Genomic DNA, 24582 nt, shown 5'->3' on the forward strand with positions numbered 1-24582 from the left:
AGAAGCAAGGGGTTGTCTGCCAGATTCCCAAAGATTCTGCCTACACAATCAGTCAGAAAATCACCTGTCCAAAGAAAAGAGAAACAGATTTTGTGATGATTTCCCATAGAACAGGAATAATATGATGTCTGATTTCTAATCAAAAGACACAGGAGGAATTCCCAAGTAACTCTATGGTGAGTGAAGGGATTCCTGGTTAACTCCAGCACAGGGAATTCATTTTCCTTAGTGCAACATTCGGTTATAGAGTTTTAATGAGGATGCCCGTATGTATCTAAACAGGTGAACTGTTTGCCAATGAAAACTATACTTCAGAAAATCACAACTCTCATCCAGGTTCGGTTGTTCTATCACACACAGCTTGGGCACAGCTGAAGCTAAAATGATGGATAATTACTTAGGTAAATAAATAAATAAGTTACTTTTAAAAAATGAAGGGAAATTCCAGATCTATATGAAAGCTGACTCCATTCTGGTGGCAGTTGCAAATTAGCAACCTGACCTGTTGATAGCGTGGATCTCTGGGCATGCTCAGTGAATCAACCAGGAGAGTTGCTGACCAGTTGCTAGCCTGGTCACTCCAGCCTACTTCCCTGACTTCAAGAGGCTCCCAGCTTGACATTGCCTGTCCTTGACCTGTGTCTCTGGTGTTTTAGTAGAGAGGAAAATCTCTCACCCTCCCAACTGCTTCTTGGGGAGCTGTACTTGATGCAACATTAATATGTCCCGACTGGGTGTCCTGAATAGTTTATGGCTGATATTGTTGAAACAGTCAGAACATGAATAGAAAGGGGTAGAGATTTACAATGTGGCCAGTCTAACTTTACACAGGAACCTTGATGTTTAAATTATTCAAAAACCTTCTGAATCGTGTTCACATTGACGTCACCAAGATTTTTACAACTACCTCCCTTGGTTAAGGGCTGAGACCCTGTACTGAGCCGCTTCAATGATGGAAGGATTCATGAGCTCAAATGGCTTAAAATACTTTGTGGACTGGTGCAGTTTAATTAGAAGAGTGAGCACTCTGATAATATGCCTGTGTCACCCACTGGTCAGTGTGTGTTACGTATCCCCTCTGTGCCTGATCTGCAGTGAATGGGAGTCTGTTACAGCTCCATATAGAGAGCCTGGTCCTTCGATCTGTAGAGACCCAAGAGCTTCCTTCTGTAGATGTCTGATTCATTCCCCAATCTGTTGGGCAAGATAGTGCCTAGCACACAGATGTGTTACAGCATCTCCAGTCTGTGAGCTCTCATACACAAGCTACTGTATTTTAATGTAGCTCCTCATACGCATTAATATTAGCAGCATCAGGACCCCATATACTGTAAGGAAGCCCAGTGACATGCTGCACTGTGCTGCTCTGATTGCAATTTTAATGAATTTTTCAGTTTCCACTAAAATATTCTTCACACCAGGTATGTCTGGAAGGACCCTTGAGGCAGGACCAGGACATGTGTCCAGTTGCAATATTTTAAGTTATCTTGTTTGAAAATACTTTACCTTATTACTTTTTTACCTTCCCTTCACACACACAAACTTACACCCTGCCTCAGTGTCAGTAACTCCAAACTCTTAAGCTTTGCTTTATTATAAAGCTGTAGCTTTACAATTTGAAAGCTTTATAAATACCAAGTTCCTGCAGACAGCAGCCATTTTGTTCCCAGAATTTCATAGATTTTAATGCCAGAAGGGAGCAATAAATGATCTTGTCTGACCTCCTGTAAGACATAGCCCATAGAATTTCCCCACAGTTACCCCTATATTGAGCCCAGCAACTTGTATTTGATTATCTTCCACAAAGGCCTCCAGCCTTGATTTGAAGACACCAAGAAATGGAGAATACCTCATTTCCTTGGTACCTTGTCTCAGTGGTTAAACACCCTCACTGTAAAAAAAAAAATTCTGTTATTTCTAACTTGATTTGTCTGGCTTCAGCTTTCAGCCAGTGGTTCTTGTTCTGCCTTCTCTGCTAGATTAAAGAGCCCTTGAGAATCTGGTATTTTCTCCCTGAAATATACTTAAACACTTTAATCAAATCACTGAAGATACCCACATTAGATGATGATTCCCCATTGACAAGTATATTATATTATATTATATTACAATTAATGTGTGCTTTCCTGAGATTGCATGGTGCTAGCTTTTTACTCAGAACCTTGTGCAGTGCAAGTCAAGCTTTTTGCAATAATATAATTATGTTATCTCCAGGCAGTTATCTTTATCAACTAACTTTAAAGTCATCTAAAAATAAAGTAGGTTTTTTTAGCAAGGCTTAATATTCTAAAAACCCTGTTCACTGGCATTAACTATATTCCTAATCTTTAATTTTTTATTGATTAAGTCATGTTTTCTATTGTTTTGCCAGGGGTTGATGTCAAGCTCACTGGCCTATAGTTTCTTGAGTCGTGTTGCCTGTTCTTCCTGTTATATCGGGGTAGAGGTACAGTCATATTGTAACTTCTCCAAGGCAATGGAGACTTGTCAATTTCATTTCTCTAACACAGTGTGGTGCAGGATAGATAATAGTCACTATTATTATTATTATTATTAAGAAGCAAGGGTGGCCAAAATTACTGACCCTGCTCCTGCTGAAGCCCTATGGGGTTGAAGCCCCAAGACCCCCCCTCCCTGCTGAGCAGAAGAAGCCCTTAGCCCCATTACGCCACCACAGGGCAGAAGCCCTGAGCTCTTTCTCCCCTCCCCCGAGTGAGGTATGCAGAGAAGGGTGGGGGCGTGTGGGGCTCCATGAGCCGTATTTGAACTGTAAAAGAGACATGGTTTGGCCACCCCTGTTATAAAGAGTATAAGGAGGTTTTAGAGCAGAGGGAAGGTCTAGAAGCACCGTTTTCAGGGTTACGCACCGTACAGTCCAGCTGGGACTGAACTCAGCTCCTCTGACACCACTAACTCATAGGCTATGTAACAGCTGTAAGAAATAAAGATCTACTCAAAGAAGCTAATTGAAAAACATACAGAGATGTGCGTACCATGGTCTATAAATACCCTGGTGTGGTGTTAATGTGATAGGGCCTGTTTTCTTTCATTTTATTTTATTTTATTTTTAATTTTAAAAAGATAAATGAGATGGATTTCTAACTCTAACCCTGAGAAGAATGATAGAAACAGCCAATACACTCACACACTTCTGCAGGATGATCTGACACCAGCTTGCTTTTATTAAAAAGAGAGTAACAAATCTTATAGGGATGGTACAGGAGCTCCCTTCTGGAATTTCTCCAGCTCACAAGGTTCTTTACAGCCCAAATGAACAGCACTTCAGGGTTCCATTGAAGCAGGATCTGATGATTTTAGAAGCAAGTGGCTGTGTGCCAGATTCCCAGAAATCCTGCATAGGCAATCAGATACTCTATCTCCTGTATAAAGAAAAGATAATCAGATTTTTTGATGTTTTTCCATAGAAAAAGAACGAGAGAAACCGCCCAGTCACTGAATGGTGAGTGAAGAGGTTTTTTATTCACCCCAGCACAGGGAATCCATTATCCCTACCGTAAAATTCAGTTACAGCCTTTTAATGGTGATAGTTATATCATATGTTTCTAAACTGCTTAACTGGCTGCCTATAAAAAAATCTAGACTTTAGAAAAGCACAACTCACATCCACGTATAATTGTTCTATCAAACTCACCTTGTCTACAGCTGAAGCTAAAATGACAGATAGTTATTTAGTTGTAACTAACTCTTTAAGAATGCAGGAAAACTCTAATTCCACCTCAAGCCTGCCTCTGTTCTGTTGGAAGTCCAATGCTAGCAGCCCTGCCTGAGGAGAACATGGATCTCTGGGCATGCTCAGTGAATTGGCCAGGAGAGCAGCCCAGCAGTTGGTAGCATGGCCACTCCAGCCTAGGTCCCTGGCTTCCCCTCTGCAGAAGCAAGGAGCTCCCACATCACATCTCTTACCCCAAGTTTGCCTCTCTGGTGTTTTAGTGGGTGGGGGAAATTCTCACCCTCTCAAATGCTTCTCTGGGTCCTGTTTTTTCTGCTACATTACTGTGACCATACTGGGCTCCATCTACATTTTATGGCACATACAGTCAGAAAGAAGCAGAACAGGAATGGAAAGGGCTGCAGGTTTGCAATGTGTCTCAATTAACTTAATGAAGAAACCTTCTTCCTGCTTAAACCATTACAATTCATTCTGTACAATGGACACACTGACATTGCCAAGATTTTTATAATTACCTCCCCTGGTTTGCAAAAGAGGAAAAATAAAGAGCCAAGAGTGGAGCTGCTTTAAGGATGGAAGAGTTCATCAGCTCTTAAATGGAAAGAGAGTAGTGAACAGTTCTGTTCACACTGCAGGATCTCTCCTGTGTAATGTCGAGTTTACCTTCGGCAGCACCTGCCTCCACCAACGCAGTTTCCAATGGTCCTATAACGCATGGGACATCTGTCAGGGTAACATTCACCACCTCTGCTTCTACATTCCCTTCGGGTCATCTTAGCGTGGGAGAATCCTGCCAAAGAAAAAGAGTCTTAATCATCATTCTGCAGAGCAGGGTAAATAAGGGCTGTGATTCCAGGATGCCAGGCATTTCCCATTCACTGGCACCTGGCCAGATCAGCCCAATTGTCTTCCAGTGTGAACCTTTATCACAGCGTTAGTGCTATTTCAATGGTTGTAATTCTATCCACATTCAGTGGCAGCCTCCTAAGAGAATGGAGTGATTTAATTAAACAGGGGCACTGACTCTCCAGCTGCAGATATTAGAACTGTAGCTCTGAGCACAGGTGTCCTTCACTATCTCACACAATTGAGGGATGGGAAGCAAGTGGCTGCCTGCATTGCTGACTTTCCTTTGTGGCTGGGGTGTGGTTTTGATTCCCTCTGGTTCTTACAGTGATGTGCCAGCCAGTGCCATCAATACAATTTGGCTAAGCAGGTTTGAACTGGCTCAGTGCTCGGTTGGATGACTACAATGTTTTGAAAGTGAAGGGCTTGAAAAAGTCTCTTCGGGGCCGAATGCCTGCGGATCTTTGAGACCGCTCAGATTTCTTTGCAAGATTCAATTGAGAATAGTTTCTTCATCACCAGTTGCCAATTTTTGGTTATACCTATTTGGCCTGGCATTTTGAAAAGGCAGCCCAAATGTGCATAGCCAAATCTTTAAGAGTATTGAATTTAGAACATTTGTTGTGTTTTCACAAAACTGTCTACAACCAACAGATAGAAACCAAAACCCTATCTGATTCATTGTCATGTCTGCAAACAATGTCCCACCCCCAGATGATATCATTTCTCAAAACAAAGCGAAGCTCATTGTTGTGGCAGGTTTTGAGACCCAGTGGGGCTAAGACTCTGCGATGAGGGGCTGCCATTTTAGAGATTTCAGTTCTGTACCCATCTGTGTAAACTCTCAGTGGGGAAGGCTGCCTATTTTATAATGCCAGGTTGTGAAAGGCACAATTATTAACACTAGTCAGCAGGAGAAGTTATATTTTAAGTCATGGTCTCCTGGCTCCTAGCTCTATGCACCATCTCCCAAACCCAAGGGTATATTGAGAGAGGTTCGCCAGACTTCATTTGTCAGTATTGCATCCAGATGTTCAGTTCTGTGATTGTCCATTATAGGAAGAGTATGTGCCATGATGATAGAACGTGGGGTGGCTTAAGCGGCAAACCTCAGCAAGATCTGAGGAAAACACTGGGAGGGGGGCATGGATATTTTTTGACTGTTCATAATTCAGTCAAATCTCAATGGCTTTTCTTGGGGGCAGGTGCTAGAGCTCATAAGAAAAAAAATGACTAATGGAAAGCTTTAGATCACCTCTGTAGAGGCTCCCAGATATCCCTTTATATCATTGATTATGCTCATTGACATCTTACCTGGGGCAGTCAGGAGCACCAAGAAGACAACAGCAAAGAGCAGGAAAAGGATCTTCATGGCTGAAGGTTGGCCAGGAACTCAGAGTCACTGGAAAGAAGAAATACCAAGACATAGAGGACACAGAGGACAGTAGGACACAGGGGATTGTGACATGCTGACCTGTAGAAATATTGCTTTAATCCAAATGACGTTTTTAATATGTGTTTTACAATCTCTTATGAATACAGCACTATAAATGTCTGAGGAGGATCTGAGAGAAATACAGGGGGCCTCCACAGCATTCACTCAAGTTTGATCCAGCCACCCACAGTGCCATTCAAATATGGCCCAGGTGCCCTTCCGTCATGATGGGGAAGGCCAGCAGTGTCAAATTTGAGTGGGTGGCCTTGCAACACTATATAGTGACTGGATTACTAGAAGGTTCAATGCTCCCCCCTTAGAAAGTGTGACAATCCCCTCCCCCAGGCTGAGAACTTCTCATTGAAACTATTCCAATTTCCCTGGAATTTTACCAGGAACCTTTGGTCTTAGGCCACTTTTACTAAATATTCCAATGGTGAAACAATGTTTTGCTTGCCAGACAATTCAAAGCTTCTTCCTCGTTTTGTGAAAGTGCAGAGTGGAGAATTATTACACATTTACATATTTTATATGCTTTAATGCAGCACTTGAAGTCAGAAATCACAGAAAGAATAACAGTGGTTAGATGATCATTTTGATGATATTTCCTGGCACTGACAGCACTGGAGGAGGGAGACGGCCCCACCGTTCCTATTTGTACCAGGTCTTCCAGATCCCAGGGCTGGTAGTGCTTGAAAGCGCTCAAGCAGCACCAAGGAGGCTCCAGTCCCATTTGGCAACTCCCTCTCTTCCTGTATCTCTCTGCCTTTCCTTCCCCTTTTCTCTCCTCTACCCTCTTCTCTGCCTCTTTTCCTTCCACTTCCCCCTGTCCCGCTTTTTCTCGGTCTCTCCCCATCCTTTCTCTCCCTGAACACTTCTCCTTTCAGTCCTCACCTTAACCCCTTCATCTGTTTCTTTCTTGCATGTTCTCTCCCCCTCTCTCTCTCTCTCTCCCACCTTTTCTCTCCTGCCCTACCTTGTCCATTGCTCCCCTCCACTCCTTTTCTTGCAGTCATCAGCCTAAACCCAGAAATCCTCCCAATTCAAAGGTACCACAGCCTTACTCTTAGTTAATCAGTGGGGGATTAATTAACACAGGGTAGCATGGGGGGACACACTGTGCATTTGGATAACTAGGATTTCCGGAGAAAGGGAATTTGGATAACTGGAATTATCCTGTCGATGGTTTTAACTCAGGTAGCTTTAAAATAATCAACTTATCATTGGAATAAACATCACGTGTATAGTTTGCTACTTCTCCATTCAAACTGGAAGGAAGGCACGTTCTCCAGCTCCGCCTCACACAACCCCAAGTGGTTTCTCGAGATACCTAGAAACTTCATTCAGGTAGTTCCTTCACTCAAGGGGTCATGACAGCTGTGTTCTTCTCCCCTTTCTGGATCTCACAGCCGTCTCCCTAGACAGGACTTTAAAGGAAGAATTAACAGGGTAATTATCAGAAAAGCGACTATAGTAGTTACCAGACAGGGAGTGCTCTCAGTAGCCAGGTGATGACAGTCCAGTTCACCGTCTCTCTCTTCCAGATATTTTAGCTTCAGGGAGTGATGCTTTGACTAAAACTGCCTCTTTTATACAGGTTCCGAGCGTGTGGTTTCATCTTGGCAAAGCTGCTGTGGGCCAATCAGAAGGTGACCCCTACTTCTGAGGAAGATTTGAAATGCCCAACCACAATTTGGACGTTGGAATTCTTTGCGCAAAACAGCTTGTGCCATCTCAGATTGTGTAAGACATGTTAGGCCACCGTGGTTTGTGCAAAACGTCTTGCGACATATAACGAATACCTACTGGTTTAGCTCTGATCAACAACTTACTACTTCAGGCCACTTCCCAGGGCCTCCATGCTGTGTGATGCTTGGCCAGCTTGACATGACTCCATGTGAAGCAATACTAGTCAACAGTACAGACACAAATTGTTGATGTGCCAAGCCTGGTGAATCCAATGGTGCTTGCTGGTGCTAAACACCTCTCAGAGTTCGTCTCATTCACATGATTCACGTAGGAGAGAAGGAGAAATGATTGGGCTTATATTCTGCCTGGAAAATGTAAGAAAAAGCAAAGGATTCTATGCTGGATGTTAAGATAAGAGCTGCTTGCACCTCTGTCCCCTCGCTGGTCTCTAGTGTTCCTCTTAGCCATTAGGACTTGGGCACTGACCTGCCCTGAGTTCAATTTCACAAGTTTCCCACTCTCAGGATATGTCTACACTGGAATCAGAGGTGTGACTGCAGCACATGGACACACACCTTAATTAGCTTTGATCTTGCCAGCTGAGGAACCAATAGCAGCAATGCCACAGAAGCACAGGTGAGAAACTCTAGTACATATCCAGGGTCCCGTGTGGACTTTTACAGCATTTGCTGCTGCCTGAGCTGCCAGGACTTAGCTGGAATAACAATATCAGTGATCTAAATAAAGCTAGCTCAGGTACCTCTAAACGGGCTGCAGACACACCTCTGACTGCAGTTCTGACATAACCTATGACCGGCTTTGGGTACAGCACCCCGTCTATGTCAACCTCTTATTACCATGCAGGTTGGTCTGGCTTCTGTCTCTTACCTTTGGGAGCTTATGATAACAGCTAGTGACAAACAACCTTCTGAGAACAAGGGGGTAGATCTAGCAAACAGAAGAAAGCATTAGAGAAATTGATTTTGAGAGAACAAAGAGCCGACACACAGGTTCAGACTTATTTAACTTTACACTTCACTGCATGTTACTAGATGGGCTTCTCCGGTGAGTTACAGGAGCAGAACAGGGCTAGCTAGTGGCTTATGTGGGAAATTCTCCTGATATAACTATACCAGTACAATTATAACTCTGTAGTTATGCTGGAGCAACACCTCATCTGGACACTCTTACCCCTTTTCCTGGTTTAATCTTATGTCTCTTTGGTTGGGGTTTAGAGCAGGGGTGATCTGTCCATCTAATCCCCCAATCATTGCATCCTATTGCAGTTGTCTGCTGTGGGTGGAGGGAGGCAGCAGTGGTAATCACCTCTCCTGCCACTTTCTCCACGGAGACAGGATGGGGACACTGGACACTTCCCTGCCAGTGGGAACAAAAGAAACAGATATGTCGGCCTGGCTGGCCAGCTCAGGCCTCTTCTTTCCCCGCATGTGCTCATAATCCAGCTGTGTCCCTTCCAGCTGCAGATTGGAAACCAAGCATCTGCCCTTAATTGGCATATGGCTGTTGCACTGACGACCACACCTAGGACGCTCCATTTTGCTTCTGTATAAGGCACCAGTGAACCTGAAAGTTTGTGTTTTTCAAAAAAAAAAAAAATTCTGCTTGCTTGTGATTTACCTTAGAAATATCAGGAAAGTCAAGTCTGGTACCTTTGGTGTCCTAACCTTATCTGTTTTCTTTCTCTGTGCCTGTGTCTATCTATCAGGTCCCACCGCATAAGCCTGGCCATTTGCCTGAGGATAACGGAATGAGCTCTCTCCTATCCTGTACTGATGAGCTGGAGGAACAGACCTTCTGAGCAGACCTTAGACAGGAAATTGCGGTGGCTGCAGTAGACATCTTGTGGGCACACATACATATTTATTTGTTTAACAATACGCACTTAAACATGTGTTTTATCTATGTGTGACGGTGCACCCTATAAGGCTTTAGGGAAATATGCTTCTGAATGTATATATGACGTAACTGGAATATGTTTTATGCTACATATGCCATGTAACATACCTCTGCAAAGGTTATGATCTACTGAATGTATTCATTCTATTTGTATGCATGGATCATTTTTGTATTCGAAGTTATGATTATTGACTGTGTACTGGCTTGATTTTTAAGTAGCCTTAGTAAAGCATTTAGTCAGCTTCTTGAGAAAGGAATGTGCAAATTAAGTGCCCAATGAAGAAACACTTAACAAACAATGGATCTTGGAAGGCTCCAGTCCACATAAGAAGTCTTTCTGGAGACATTCAAGATAGCATGTGGACAATGGCTGCTGCCTGTAAAAACTGAGTCATGCATGGACATGTGACTTGCCCATGTGACTCCAAAACTCCATCTTGGAGCTGGACTTTGCATAGGAGAGATGAGAGGGTCTCCACCCACAAGAGAAAGTCTGTTTAAGCCCGTGGGAGACCCCACCATTTTGTCTTCAGCTGGTTCAAGAGATAGCCGCACCTCCCCAAGGATACCTGAAAGAAACTGGAACAAAGGACAGTAACTGTGAGGGGTGTGAGTTATTGCTGGACCCAGACTAGAAGGAGACTAGTCTGTAAAAGGAACACCTCTGAGGATGAGGTTTTATCTGTATTCAGTTTTCTTACTGTATTAGGCATAGACTAGCATGTTTTGTTTTATTTTGCTTGGTGATTCACTTTGTTCTGTCTCTTATTACTTGGGACCACTTAAATTCTACATTCTGTATTTAATAAAATCGCTTTTTACTTATTAATTAACCTAGAGTATGTATTAATACCCGGGGGAGGGCAAACAGCTGTGCATAGCACTCTATCAGTGTTATAGAGGGCGAACAATTTATGAGTTTACCCTGTTTACCCAAACGGATCTATTTGGAGGTTGGACCCATTGGGAATTGGGATCTGAGTGTTAAAGACTTGGACATTTCTTATGTTGTTTTCAATTAAGCATACATCTGTAAGGGGACATGGTTCAGACCTGGGTCTGGGTTTGCAGCAGGCTAGCGGGTCTGGCTCAAACCAGGCAGGGCACTGAAGTCCCAAGCTGCCAGGGCAGGAAAGCAGGGGCAGAAGTAGTCTTGGCACATCAGTTGGCAGCCCCAAGGGGGTTTCTGTGATCCAACCCCTCACACTATGTTTTCCTCAACAGGCGAATACAAATATATACAGACAGATAGGTTTTAAACTTCATCCATGGCAGCTCACTACTGCACTATTTATTCACAGAAAATCAGCAGAAAAAAAACCTTAAGCCAATAATTAATTAAATAAATAATAAACAAACCATTAATACTAATAACATTAACAATAATAACAATAAACAAATGCAAACTTCTGGAAAAAATGACTGGTTAAATAATACTACTAGCTAATCACCTTAAATTGGAGAAAGTAATGTATTATATTTTAAAATTAGCCATGTGCTCACACAAACAAAACAAAACAATCTACATATACTACTATTTAAAGCAAAATAAACAACTGACCATAGCTAAGTACCCTTTCCCCCGCTAGCTGATCAAGCCTGGATTTCCATTCTAATCAAATCAAAATCCAATCAAATACATACAACCTGAAAATCCAAAACATGTTTAAAGCTGTTGTGTTTTTTTTCCAGGGGAAGCGGGGAGGTTACTTTTCCTGTGACTGTTGTGCAGCCGCATGAGCCAGAGGCTTTGTGAAAGTAACTAAAGCGATTTGGCTCTTAACTAAATAAACTGCCAATTAATACAAAGACACCAAAAACACACAAATAAAGCCCTGCCAAATAGGGTACCTGAGAGAAACTGGAACAAAGGACAGTAACTGTGAGGTGTGTGAGGGGTGTGAGTAATTGTGAGTCACAGTGTGTGAGGGACACTGCATGTGTGTGAGAGAGAGTGTGTTGGGGAGATTATGTGTGTGCCTGAGTAAGTGTGTCTGTGCACACTTTAAGCCCAGCATTCGGGAGCCAAACACTTGTTCAGTGCAGAAGCAGCCATAGCTCCCACTCCTGAGCCAGAGGTACCAAGGGGGACACACTTCTGTCCCCTCACTCCAGCTCAGCGGAGACCCACTTGTGCATGGGTTTGTTCTTCTCCTGTAACTTAGGAATGAATCCCATATAGCTTAACTAGAAGTGAAGCATAACATTAGAAGAGTATAAACATGTGTTGGCTGCTTGGTGTTTTAAAATTATATTCTTTAATGCTTTCTACCATTTGCAAAGTAAACCCAGTTGTTCTCAGAAGGCTGCTTGTCACTGTACCACTCTGGTCTCAGGCTGCCAAAGGGGAGAGGCGCAGGTGCCTAGTCAGAGCTCTATAGCAATAAAGAATTGGCATGGATGAGGTCCTATCCTGATCAAAGAGTGGAATAATTGTGTGACTCCACCCCTGGACAGCTCAGAGCCTGAGGCCTAATGCCTGAGGGGAGTGGGGGGGCAGACTAAAGACCAGTGAGGGGTCACAGAGATGCCAGCAGCCCCATAACTGTGACATCCTTCATAGAACCTTTTCAATATTTCTTACATTTTTCTAGCCATAGTCTGAGCCCTATCACTTCTGGGTCTTTCCTCTCTGAATTGTGGGAACCAAGCAAACCTTGAGAGGTGATTTGCAGCAGCAGCCCGGCTTGCCACATCAACAGGTTGTGTGTTTACTTTTGTCTGTTATAGTGAAGGTGAGGATTTGCCTGGCAAAAAATAACACTGCTCTACAGCCAAAATGCTTCTGAAATAAATGTAGTCAAACTTTACTAATTCTGGATCACTGAGAACGAAAATGATGCTTAAAATTGTTGATTGGCTCTAGTTTTCAAGATATGCTATTGGGTCAGTATATACAACCCTTGACTTGGGAATAGCAGAGGATAAGTGAGTTATAAAGGGAAGGGATCTCAATTTAAACCAGAAATGACTAAAATACATCTTTGACTGGATCTATGAATAAATCTATGACTGGGTTTGGACAGTACTTGCTTTTTAGGCAAAACAATGAATGATGCAATCTGAAGTTGGTATTGCGTCATACATGATATGAATTGCATCATGTTATTCCTAGAAGTCATGGATGATGCAATCATAACCAAGCTTACATCACCCTGCTGAACAAATTGCCCTATATCAGCTCTAGAAATCATACAGTATCGTGCTCTCTTGTTTGTCAGTGTTTGATTTTGCAAAGGGACACATTTCTGTTTAGCCAAAGTGAGCAGAGATGCCTCGTACTTGTGTGAACAGTGCAGATAACTTCTTCTATGTTTGTGGTGAAGTGACTTTTGCATCACAAAAGCGCAGTATAACCACTATGGTTAAGAAAGCCTATCACCTTTATTTTGGCTGCAAAATTGGAGATCAGGACTAGAGGTGGGCCCCAGACATATGCTGCAACACTTGTGCAACAAATCTTCGCCAGTGGTTGAACAGGAAAAGGAAATCTATGCCTTTTGCAGGGCCAATGATGTGGAGAGAGCCAACAGATCATACCAGCAATTGTTACTTCTGCATGGTGCCTCCAGTTGGGAAAGGTGTGTCAAAGAAGAAAAAGTGGACTGTGCATTAGCCAAACATTCCATCAGCTAGCATCTGGAGCTGTTGGGCTCCAGACTACAGCAGTGGAATCTCCTGGCAGGTGATGTTAGGGTTTCCATTTTCCGTGACCGTCAAAAGGATCTTGTCCCATTCTTCTTCGTGGAAGGTGATCTTTCAGCCTGCAACAACATCGATGGTGTGATGGCAGCCCTCAACATCGTTCACTATCCAGATGAGTTCATTGATTCATCGAAGATGAGTCTTAAAGCTGTTTTACTGCATAATGGCAATGTTTTGCCATCAATTCCAGTTGGTCATGCAGTCCATATGAAGGAAACCTATGACAACATGAAAGAACTTTTGAGGTGCATAAACTATGACCAACATCAGTGGCAGCTTTGTTGCGATTTGAAGGTTGTTGCTCTCTTGCTTGGTCTGCAGACTGGATACACAAAGTACTGCTGTTTTCTCTGTGAATGGGATAGTCGTGCAAGAGATTCTCACTACATCAAGAAAGATTGGCCACTCTGACAGTCATTGGAGCCTGGGACGAAAAGTGTTCAGCATCCACCACTTGTTGAATCAAGGAAGATTTTGTTACCACCCTTACACATCAAGCTGGGTCTGATGAAGAACTTTGTCAAGGCCATTGACAAAACACAAGCAGCTTTCAAGTACCTCCGTGGAAAATTTCCAAGGTTAAGTGAAGCTAAGATAAAGGAAGGTGCCTTTGTTGGTCCTCAGATTCGTGAACTTCTTCGAGATGATGCATTTGACCATGCACTGCATGGCAAGGAAAAGACGGCATGGAAAGCCTTCCAGTTAGTGGCAATAAATTTTCTCGGAAACAACAAGGCAGACAACTACAGGTGGTTGGTGGAAAACCTTCTCAAGGCATACAGAAGCCTTGGTTGCAACATGTCACTAAAGATACATTTTTTACACTCTCATCTAGATTTTTTTCCACCGAACTGCGGAGCAGTGAGTGACGAGCACGGCGAGCGATTTCACCAGGACATTGCAACAATGGAGAAACGCTATCAGGGCAAATGGAACCCATCAATGCTTGCAGACTATTGCTGGACAGCGACAAGAGATGCTCCATTTAATGAATACAAGAGACAAGCCAAGAAGCGCCGAGTAGACACTGAATAGGACTAAACTATGTACATAATAGTTTTTTGCCTTTTGTTTCATAATAAATTTTACTTAGATAACCCTTTTTCTGATTTTTAAAGTGTTACATAAACAGGACAGGTGAAATATTATCACGTAAAGCAACCATAAACCCACGAAAAGACCTAGGTTTACAATTTATGATTAAAACTCTACTATCTACACAATATACATAGACATAAAATGTAAAAACTTAAATATCTTAGAAACAGTAGCCAATCAGTTGTTTTAATTGTCATATTTGAATTCAGCACATCAAAATACATAATAAATAGCACATTTTATCTCTGAAGCAGACGACTTCTCAAAAATTGTAGACCAGTGTTATGAATCCATCTGTAGGTGGGCCTCTGAATGCGAAGCCAGACAAGCTAATGAGATAAAAAGCAAGTCTGCTCGCATTGCTGTGGTAACAGCAAAAGATAGTGTAATTTGCTATAACTGTGGATGTCTCGGACATACCCAAAAAAACTGCAGGCACAAGGCCCAAAAGCTTAGTCAGGGACAGAATCCCCACAGTACCTCACTGCCCTTTCTATCTAGTCCCGTCACCCCATCCCCCACACCTCACTGTGTTTTGTATGTGAGGAGACTGGACACTGGGAAGCGGGATGCCCAAGCCAAGTAACCTTGGGCAACCAGCCCCAACCGGTATCTCAATCAGCTGCCAACCCTTCCTCATACCTAAGCAAAGAGAAAATGGCCAGGCTTTTAAATTCCATGATCCGCTAGGATCTAACACCCCCTCCCCACCTTGCTCATCAGTACTGTTAATGCAGATATAAATCCCTCAAGACCACATTTACAAGCATGAATAAGGGGCTGGCCATGCACAATTCTCAGGTACACGGGCACATCAGTTCCCATTACTGACCTCCCTATCCCCACTATTAAACAGTGTATTACTATTTCAGGGGTAGGAGGTGCACAAGTCACGGCTTATAAAAGCTACCTTGTTCTTGTAAAATCTAATCTATTCTTCCTGACTCTGTCTTTTATGTCGCTCCAAATGCAGAAAGAACTATTTTGGGCATGGACGTCCTCTGTGATCTTGCAGCAACTCTTAACCTCGCTCAGAATACAGTTACATTTACTAATAAACTTATGCATACTCATGCCATTCCTCTCTCCGTAATAATACATTTCTCTCTTCTCTCTCTGTTGCAACTGCCAATACGTGGCTCTCACTTGGGACACCTCTACTCCTTTTCAAGAATTATGTTCCAGGTTCCCCTCTGTCTGGACAGAAAATAAGCTGTCTTGCAGTTTGGTGCCTGCTCATCTCTTTCCATCCATCCAGGTTACCAGTCAACTCCCTCCACCTACCAAGCAATACCCTCTCAAACCTGAGGTCGTGGATGTGGTAGGTAACATCATTCACTCTTTACTTCAACTGGTTCCTTGTAAAAGTGCACCCTCTTAAGCCCACACATTACAATTGCACACTTAAATCTTCTTATTCCTGCTACTTTGATGCCAACTACAGGGGACCTCACCTGTGCCCTCTTTCTGAGGATATTATTATTAAGGAACCAACTGGGTAGCACAATGACCCGCTGCCCTTCTTTCCATGAGGGCAACCCCTAACACTAGTACAGGAGTTTCACCCTTTTGAACTCATTACTGAAATAACAATGTCGTTGGGGGAAAGATGTGTAGCCCCAGCTCCCCTCCCACTGATCTCTGACACTGCACAGGAATATATCAAACGCCTACATGAAGTCTTGCACCCCCTGAGACTAACTTTCCAAGACCGGCCTGCGTTTACCACTGTCATAAATATAAATGGAAGGGTAACAACCCTTATGTATGTAGTAACATAAAATTCCTCCTGGCCAGAGGTACAGAATCACTTACCTGTAAGGGGTTAATCAGTTCAATTAACCTAGATGGCATCTGACCAGAAGGACCAATGGGGAAAGAAGATACTTTCAAACCGGGTTTGGGGGAGGTTTGTTGGTGCTCTCTTTGTTGGTTCCCTCTCAGGACAAATTGAGAGACCAAGCAGGTAAACCAGCTCCTAAAAAAATCCTGAAATAATACATCTAAAAATACAGAAATTGTAAGTAATAGCAAGGAAATGTATTAGATTACCTTTTGTTTTACCTTGTGAATTTTCCCTAAGTTAAGAGGTAATTTTATTCCTGTTTTGTAACTGGGAAGCAGAGTCAGAGCAGAATCCCCTGTGTTTTAAATCTTTTTATTTACCCTGTAAAGTTACCTTCCATCCTGATTTTGCAGGTGTGATCCTTTTACTTTTTTTTTAAATAAAATTCTTCTTTTAAGAACCCGATTGATTTTCAGTGTCCTAAAAACCAGAGATTTAGTCTGTCAGTTAAAATCACCACCCCCTGTGGAAAATGGTGCCAGTGTTCAGTGCCAGTGCCCTATATTCACCGTTTTATGGAACCGAACAGTTCTCATGTCATTTCCCTGACCCTGGCACACTGTACTTTTGTGTTTAGAGGAGTGCCTATCAGTTCAGCAAAGAAATCACAGTCTGGATACACATCAAACTACACACCGGAGACAGGACACCAGTGATCATTTAGAATCACAAGAACCATAAGAACTGTGCTGCTAGAGCTCCTGTGATCCAGTTACTGGTCCAGTACCACCCTTGTAGTGGGGACACTGTTCTCTTGAGATTAAGGCGCTTATTAGAACTGGTCAGAAACCTTCTGATAAAACTGCATGAGGCACACTGATCCCTGGGGATGCAAAGAACCTCATGATCTGGAGAAATCTAAACAGGAGCCTTTCATCACCCAGAAAGAGATTGGCTTGTCCCCTTTTAATAAAATCTAGTTGGTGTGAAATCACAATGCTGACAAGTGCACATGTGTCATGGTGGAACGCCTGTGTGCGTGTGCTGTTTCTATTCTATTCATTAGAAATCCATTGTTTTAAAGGAAAGAACAATACAAATGAATGAAAACACACTTATCCCTATAGAATGTTGAATCCCTATGGGTAGGTATGTCACCCTGGTCTATGCAGCTGTTTGTGTTTCTAAGAACTTACGTCAATTGATCTGAATCTATTTCTTGTACATGCTACAAATCCTTTTCATTTCTTGGTTTCAAGAGGAGTTGGTTCTGGCAAAGCTTATCTGTATGGTCTATGACCTCCCAAGTCATTGCTCCATGGGATTATGTTCATGGCACACAAATTGAGAAGTGAGATAAAAAACATAAAATACTCTTGCTGGAAGGTTGCAACGTACCCCGATTTCATTTCTTAGAAATCAGAACGATGACACACAAGAACCCCAAAACTTAGAGAGACAACACAGGCTGTTCCCTAAAACAGAGGGGTCCACACACCCCACCTTACTCTGAGCTGGCTCGCTGCAGACTGATGGATGAGGGCACAGATTGCACGTTTCCTTCCAAGCCTGCCAGCCTGAAAGCAGGATCAGGATATGTCAGACAAACTTCAGAGTACAGCTTGTAATTTTAACCCAGTTTTCAATACAGCACACACGGCACCCAGATTTCCAGTCTCGTTACTGTAATGAAGAACTACAGGAAAACACCCTGGGGCATCTGTGCTGAGCCCTCTGTGCTGTATGCCAGGCCCTGCTCAGTGCAGCCCAGACTGCCCCTCTCCATGCTGCCAGTAGCTTCACTGCCAGCACCTCCACCACACAGCCCTCCCCATTTACTTCCACATGCGTCTTTGTACAGCTCTGAGGGAGTTATTTTCTGCAGAGTGGCTCCATATACGCTGCCTTCAGCAACGTACGAAAAATTATTACGGTTATTTTGCTATTTTACCCCAATTTGTAACCTCTCTGTATAGGGTGGGTGCATGAAATCAGAAAATGAAGTAAATATATTAAATATTCGTTAATGGTGTATAAAAGAGATACAGAACCTGCACACACAGTCTGGTGTGAAGCCACTTCTCAGGGGAGCTGTTTTCTGAATTCCTCTGTGTTCCACAGGCCTTATCCAAAGCCCAGTGAAGACAATGGGACTTTTTCCCTTCACTTCAGCCATTTTTGCACCAGGCTGATGATGTCTGATGTGTGTAGATCAGAGGTGGGCAAACTATGGCCCGTGGGCCACATCCGGGCCACGGGACCGTCCAGTCCGGTCCTGGAGCTCCCAGTTGGGGATGCTTACCCCCAGCCCCTTCCCTGCTATCCCCCCTCCCCTGCAGCCTCACTTCGCCTCACCGCGCCACCAGCGCTCTGGCCCGCCGCTCCTGCTGGGCAGCATGGCAGCATGGCTGGCTCTGGCTGGGTGGCGGGGCTGCGAGCTCCTGCTGCTCTTAGCAGCATGGTAAGGGGGTGGGGGATGGGGAGGTTGGATAAGGGGCAGAGGGTCCCAGGGGACAGTCAGGGGACAGGGAGCAGTGGACGGTTGGATGGGGCGGAGGTTCAGGGGGGTGGTCAGGGAATGGGGAACTGGGGGTGGGAGTTGGATAGGTGTGGAAGTCCTTGGGGGGGAGGTCTGTCAGGGGGAGGAGGTATGGATAGGGGTCAGGGCAGTCAGGGGACAAGAAGAATGGAAGGTTGGATGAGGGTGGGGTCCCGGGGGGGCGGTTAGGGGACAAGAAGTGGGGTGTGTGTGGATGTGTTGGGGGTTCTGAGGGGGTCAGTCAGGAGGTGGGAAGTGGGAGGCGGCAGATAGGGGGTGGGGGCCAGGCTGTTTGGGGAGGCGCAGCCTTCCCTACCCGGCCCTCCATACAGTTTCGTAACCCCGATGTGGCCCTTGGGCCAAAAAGTTTGCCCACCCCTGTACTAGCAGATGCTGTTTAACATCCTCCTTAGTTATTAAGGGACAGCAGTCACCACCCTCATGTAATGGCGCAGTCAGGAAAGTAACAAATACTTTCCTCATGGACTGTATTTTCTAAATAGACAACCAACCTAATTCTCAATTACTGAGGGACAATCTCCACTCATTGATATATTTTGCTTTCCACAACCAAATCTCTGTACAACTTTTCATGAGTGATATACCCAAGTATTCAGATTCTAATATCTAAACTGTATTATTAAATCTATTCACCTAAATTTGGGATATTGCTAATTAGGTACTGTATGTATCATATGTCTTTTAAAAACAAACTTTGTATTTTTGGATAATCTAAGCACTATACCCAGATGTACAGACACTCTTTTTCCAACCTATGTATTATATAAATATATTTTAACATTAGTTTTAATAACATTTTTAAATCAGTACAACAACCTGCTTCTTTCCAAATACAGAACAGAAATATTTAGTGAACACGTCTGCCTTTTCTCATAGACTCATAGACTTAAGGTCTGAAGGGACCATTATGATCATCTAGTCTGACCTCCTGCACAATGCAGGCCACAGAATCTCACCCACCCACTCCTGTAACAACCCCCTAACCTATGTCTGAGTTATTGAAGTCCTCAAATTGTGGTTTGAAGACCTCAAGCTGCAGAGAATCCTCCAGCAAGTGACCCGTGCCCCATGCTGCAGAGGAAGGTGAAAAACCTCCAGGGCCTCTGCCACTCTTCCCTGGAGGAAAATTCCTTCCCAATCCCAAATATGGTGATCAGCTAAACCCTGAGCATGTGGGCAAAACTCACCAGCCAGCACCCAGGAAAGAATTCTCTGTAGTAACTCAGATCCCACCCCATCTAACATCCCATCACAGACCATTGGGCATATTTACCTGCTAATAATCAAAGATCAATTAATTGCCAAAATTAGGCTATCCCATCATACCATCCCCTCCATAAACTTCTCAAGCTTAGTCTTGAAGCCAGATATGTCTTTTGCCCCCACTACTTTCCTTGGAAGGCTGTTCCAGAACTTCACTCCACTAATGGTTAGAAACCTTCCTCTAATTTCAAGTCTAAACTTCCTAGTGTCCAGTTTATATCCATTGGTTCTTGTGTCCACATTGGTACTGAGCTTAAATAATTCCTCTCCCTCCCTGATATTTATCCCTCTGATATATTTTTAAAGAGCAATCATATCTCCCCTCAGCCTTCTTTTGGTTAGGCTAAACAAGCCAAGCTCTTTGAGTCTCCTTTCATAAGACAGGTTTTCCATTCCTCGGATTCGCTATTCACAATTCTTTCATCATCTAGGAATGGGTTTATACTATGGTTAGGATTTCTTTTCTTTCTGATAGCTTTAAAAAATTCCTTGTCCTTATCTCAGCCAGACATAGATTCTTCTCTGATGTCTTTAGCTTCCCTTATCGTATTGTTGCATTTCTTTCCATACAGTTCACAGTGATTGTGATCTGTTACTTCTGTTTCCTGTTGGCTATAGATATTATTGTACTTCTAATTGTTGCCTTCACTTCTCCTGCAGACTGAGGGAGCAGGCACAGCCCCTGCACTCTCTCCTCCAGACTTTTGTGTTTCCTGCTTGATTTCCCTATTCTAAAATATAAAAGCAATGTTGACAATGGGATGTTTGAGCCCCAACCCCTGACCATATATGAAGCTCTGGCAGGATATGGAGGCTGTAAAAGCTCCATAAAGAGATTGGTGGGAACTGTCCCAAAGCGTGAGCAGCACATCGCTGCCATATTAGGGCTATCCTGTCCCTCTTGCAAACACTGGTGATGAGGTGGTGCTGGAGATGTTGCTGGAGGCTGTCAGGTCTAAGAGGGCAATCCCTGTACCACTGAGCACTGCGAGAATATTTTGCAAAAACCTCTGTGCCCTAACATGTCTTACGCAATCTGGGATGGCACAAGATATTTTGCACCATGGATTTTTCCAGAGACAGAGTTGCAAGAATTCCAATCTCCAAATTGTGGTTGGATATTTCAAATCTTTCCGAGGTGTGTGTGTGGGGGGGGGGGATCACTTTCTGATTGGCCCACAGCAGTGTTGCCAAGAAGAAACCAAGAATTCAAAAAGTGTATAAAACAGGCAGTACGAGTCAAAGCGTGACTACCTGAAGCTCAGATATCTGGATGAGAGAGACAGCGAGTGGGACTGTCATCACCAGGCTACTGAGAGCATCTCCTGTTTGGTAATTACTAAAGTTACTTCCCTTTTTTTCACGCTATTACCACTTTCTTTAAAGTCCTAATTAGGGTGATGATTGTGAGATCCAGAAAGAAACAAGCACACGGCTGTGGAATTACCCCTGGGCAGCCTGGGTAATGCTGCTGTATGTAAGAGAAGCCACTGTTGGCCTAGCCTGTGAGCGGCAGAAAAGTGGCACTGCAAGGCAGGAAAGGAATCTCTGTGGCTTCAGGCCTCCTTTGCCTTCTGCCCCTGGGCTGAGCCATGTGTGCTTAGCCTCCAAGAGCATTAAACAACAGCTAGGATTTAAGAAGGAGAGGAACAGGCGTGTCTGCTACAATTAATAACAATGAACATTATCTATGCAGCACCATAGTATGTTAGGGAAGTGAAATTTAAAAGTCCTTGCTTTCTTGAGGAAGGAAAGCTATCAGTATTAACACCTGGCAAATAGCTATGGTCCAAATCCTTTGTAACTAATGGAGAGACCTCCAATGGCATCAGTTGGGTTTGGAAAGGTCCCTAGTGCAGACTGAAACTCCAGTCAACAACTCCCTCTGGAATATGACCTTCAAGAAGGGGTTTTGTGTGTGTCTGAGTGTATCTGTTTTATAACTTTATCAACATTGACAGAAAGACTACAAGGCTCCTGGTCCTAGGTCTTAAAGAAATAGCCTGGTTTCCACCAAGATACTCAACTATCCCTCCCTGGGACCACTTCCTCTCTCCCAGCACCTGCTACTCCCTATTCTCATCCCTTTATTTACTTCAGAATACATGGAATGGAATAGCCTCATGTTAAAGGACTGGTGTACCCCCATTATATCCCCACTTCTCCCCATCGGGAAGCACTATTATATTAATCTCCCCAGAGAAGTGAAATCCCAACACTTGGCATCATTGAAGGTTGATTTTCAGTGGCTGAACATGATCTGGAGTTCTGGGTGGGAACAACCATGTGGATATGTTGACCCGCATGTCCTGCTGTGTTGCAAAGGTAGGCAGAAAACAGAAGCTGTTTGGAAATTTTTCTCATATGCTGTGTCAAAATTACATTGGTTTGTTTGGCTGCCATATTGCATTACAAACTCAGGTCTGTGTTATGGCTACTTAGCAATGCAATGTATTTGCAACAGAAAGACATCAGCTTTGGGAAGGGTTTGCAAATATCAGAAGCTCTGCAATGAATATACATTTTGATATGTTATTTATCTGCTTTGTGAAATGTTTTAATTTGGTATAGAACCATAGAATCATAGGGTATATCTACACTACGGGATTATTCCAATTTTACAGAAACCAGTTTTTGGAAACAAATTGTATAAAATCCAGTGCATGTGGCCACACTAAGCACATTAATTCGGTGGTGTGCATCCATGTACTGAGGCTAGCATCGATTTCCAGAGTGTTGCACTGTGGGTAGCTATCCCATAGCTATCCCATAGTTCCCACAGTCTCCCCCGCCCACTGGAATTCTGGGTTGAGATCCCAGTGCATGATGGGGAAAAAACAGTGTTGCAGGTGGTTCTGGGTAAATGTCGTCAGTCAGTCCTCCCTCCGTGAAAGCAACAGCAGATAATCATTTTGCGCCCTTTTCCCTGGATTGCCGGGGCAGATGCCATAGCACGGCAACCATGGAGCCCGTTCAGCCCTTTTTCACTGTCACCGTATGTCTACTGGATGCTGCTTAAAGACGTGGTAGCGCAGCGCTACATAGCAGCATCTGCTGCTTTGCAAGTTGACAATGATGGTTACTGGTTATACTGTACCATCTGCTACTGTCATGGGTGCTCCTGGCCGGCCTCGGTGAGGTCGGCCGGGGGCGCATGGACAAAAATGGGAATGACTCCTGGTCATTCCCTTCTTTAAGTTTTGTCTAAAGGGAGAGTCAGTCCTGCCTAGACTATCAGGAAAGCCTACTAAAGAACCAGAGAGGCAAACGGCCACTCCAGGTCAGAGCCCCAGACATCCCGCAGAAATGATGAGCTGCATGCCATTCTAGGGGGTGCCCCTGCAAAAACGCCACCTGTTGCTTCCCTCCTTTCCCACCCCTCCTGGGCTACCATGGCAGTTATACCCCCATTTGTGTAATGAAGTAATAAAGAATGCATGAATTTGAAACAACACTGACTTTATTGCCTCTGCAAGCAGAGATCAAAGTGGGGAGGGGACGGCAGCTTCCAGCTGCTATGATATTCCAGGCAGGACTGAATCTCCATTAGACAAAGCTTAAAGAAGAGAATGACCTGGGAGTCATTCCCATTTTTGCCCAGGTGCCCCTGGCCACCGAGGCCAGCCAGGAGCACTCACGGGATGACAATGACGGATATCAGTCATACTGTACCATCTGCCATCCACAAGGGAAGGGAAGGGAAGGGGATGCTGCTGTGTAACGCTGCAGCACCGCATCTGCCAGCAGCATCCAGTAGACATACGGTAACATTGAAAAAAGGCAAGAAAGGGTTTTTTTTCCTTTGCTTTCACGGAGGTGGGTGGGGGGAGACTACATATACCCTGAACCACCTGCAACGATGTTTTTGACCCTTCAGGCTTTGGGAACTCAGCCAAGAATTCAAATGGTTTTCGGAGAGTGCAAGAACTGTGGGATAGCTACAGTCGTCAGTCGCCCCTCCCTCCGTGAGCGTCCATTTCATTCTTTGGCTTTCAGGTATGCTTTTCTCAGCTCCTTAAGTTTCAGCACTGTGTTGAGTCTCTGTTGTGGCCTCTGTCCATCATAGCCTTGGAGATTTTTTCAAATGTTTTGGCATTTCGTCTTTTGGAACAGAGTTCTGATAGAACAGATTCATCTCCCCATACAGAGATCAGCGTCAGTATCTCCCGTACAGTCCATGCTGGAGCTCTTTTTTTATTCTGGGACTGCATGGTCACCTGTGCTGATCAGCGCTTCATGATGGGCAAACAGGAAATTAAATTCAAAAGTTTGCGGGGCTTTTCCTGTCTACCTGGCCAGTGCATCCGAATTCAGATTGCTGTCCAGAGCGGTCACAATGGTGCACTGTGGGATAGCTCCTGGAGGCCAATATCATCGAATTGTGGCCACACTAACCCTAATTCGAAATGGCAATACCGATTTCAGCGCTACTCCCCTCGTCAGGGAGGAGTACAGATATCAATATTACGAGCCCTTTATATCAAAATAAAGGGCTTTATTGTGTGGATGGGTGCAGCATTAATTCAGTTTAATGCTGCTAAATTCGAAATAAACTTGTAGTGTAGACCAGGCCACAGGGTTAGAAGAAACTG

At 43.9% G+C, this 24582-nt stretch overlaps 1 long non-coding RNA gene across 1 annotated transcript; it reads right to left on the reverse strand.

The window, feature by feature from the left end:
- Nucleotides 1-3173: 3173 nt before the first annotated feature.
- On the reverse strand, nucleotides 3174-7547 carry LOC123365929. Its single transcript, XR_006577831.1, has 4 exons — nucleotides 7454-7547; nucleotides 5852-5939; nucleotides 4355-4481; nucleotides 3174-3380 (listed from the first exon to the last, which is right to left on the reverse strand). It is a non-coding gene; the product is annotated as an uncharacterized LOC123365929 (long non-coding RNA).
- Nucleotides 7548-24582: the final 17035 nt, after the last annotated feature.

The sequence above is a fragment of the Mauremys mutica genome, chromosome 3 (genome assembly GCF_020497125.1).
Source record: "Mauremys mutica isolate MM-2020 ecotype Southern chromosome 3, ASM2049712v1, whole genome shotgun sequence".
In the NCBI taxonomy this organism is placed as follows: Eukaryota; Metazoa; Chordata; order Testudines; family Geoemydidae; genus Mauremys; species Mauremys mutica.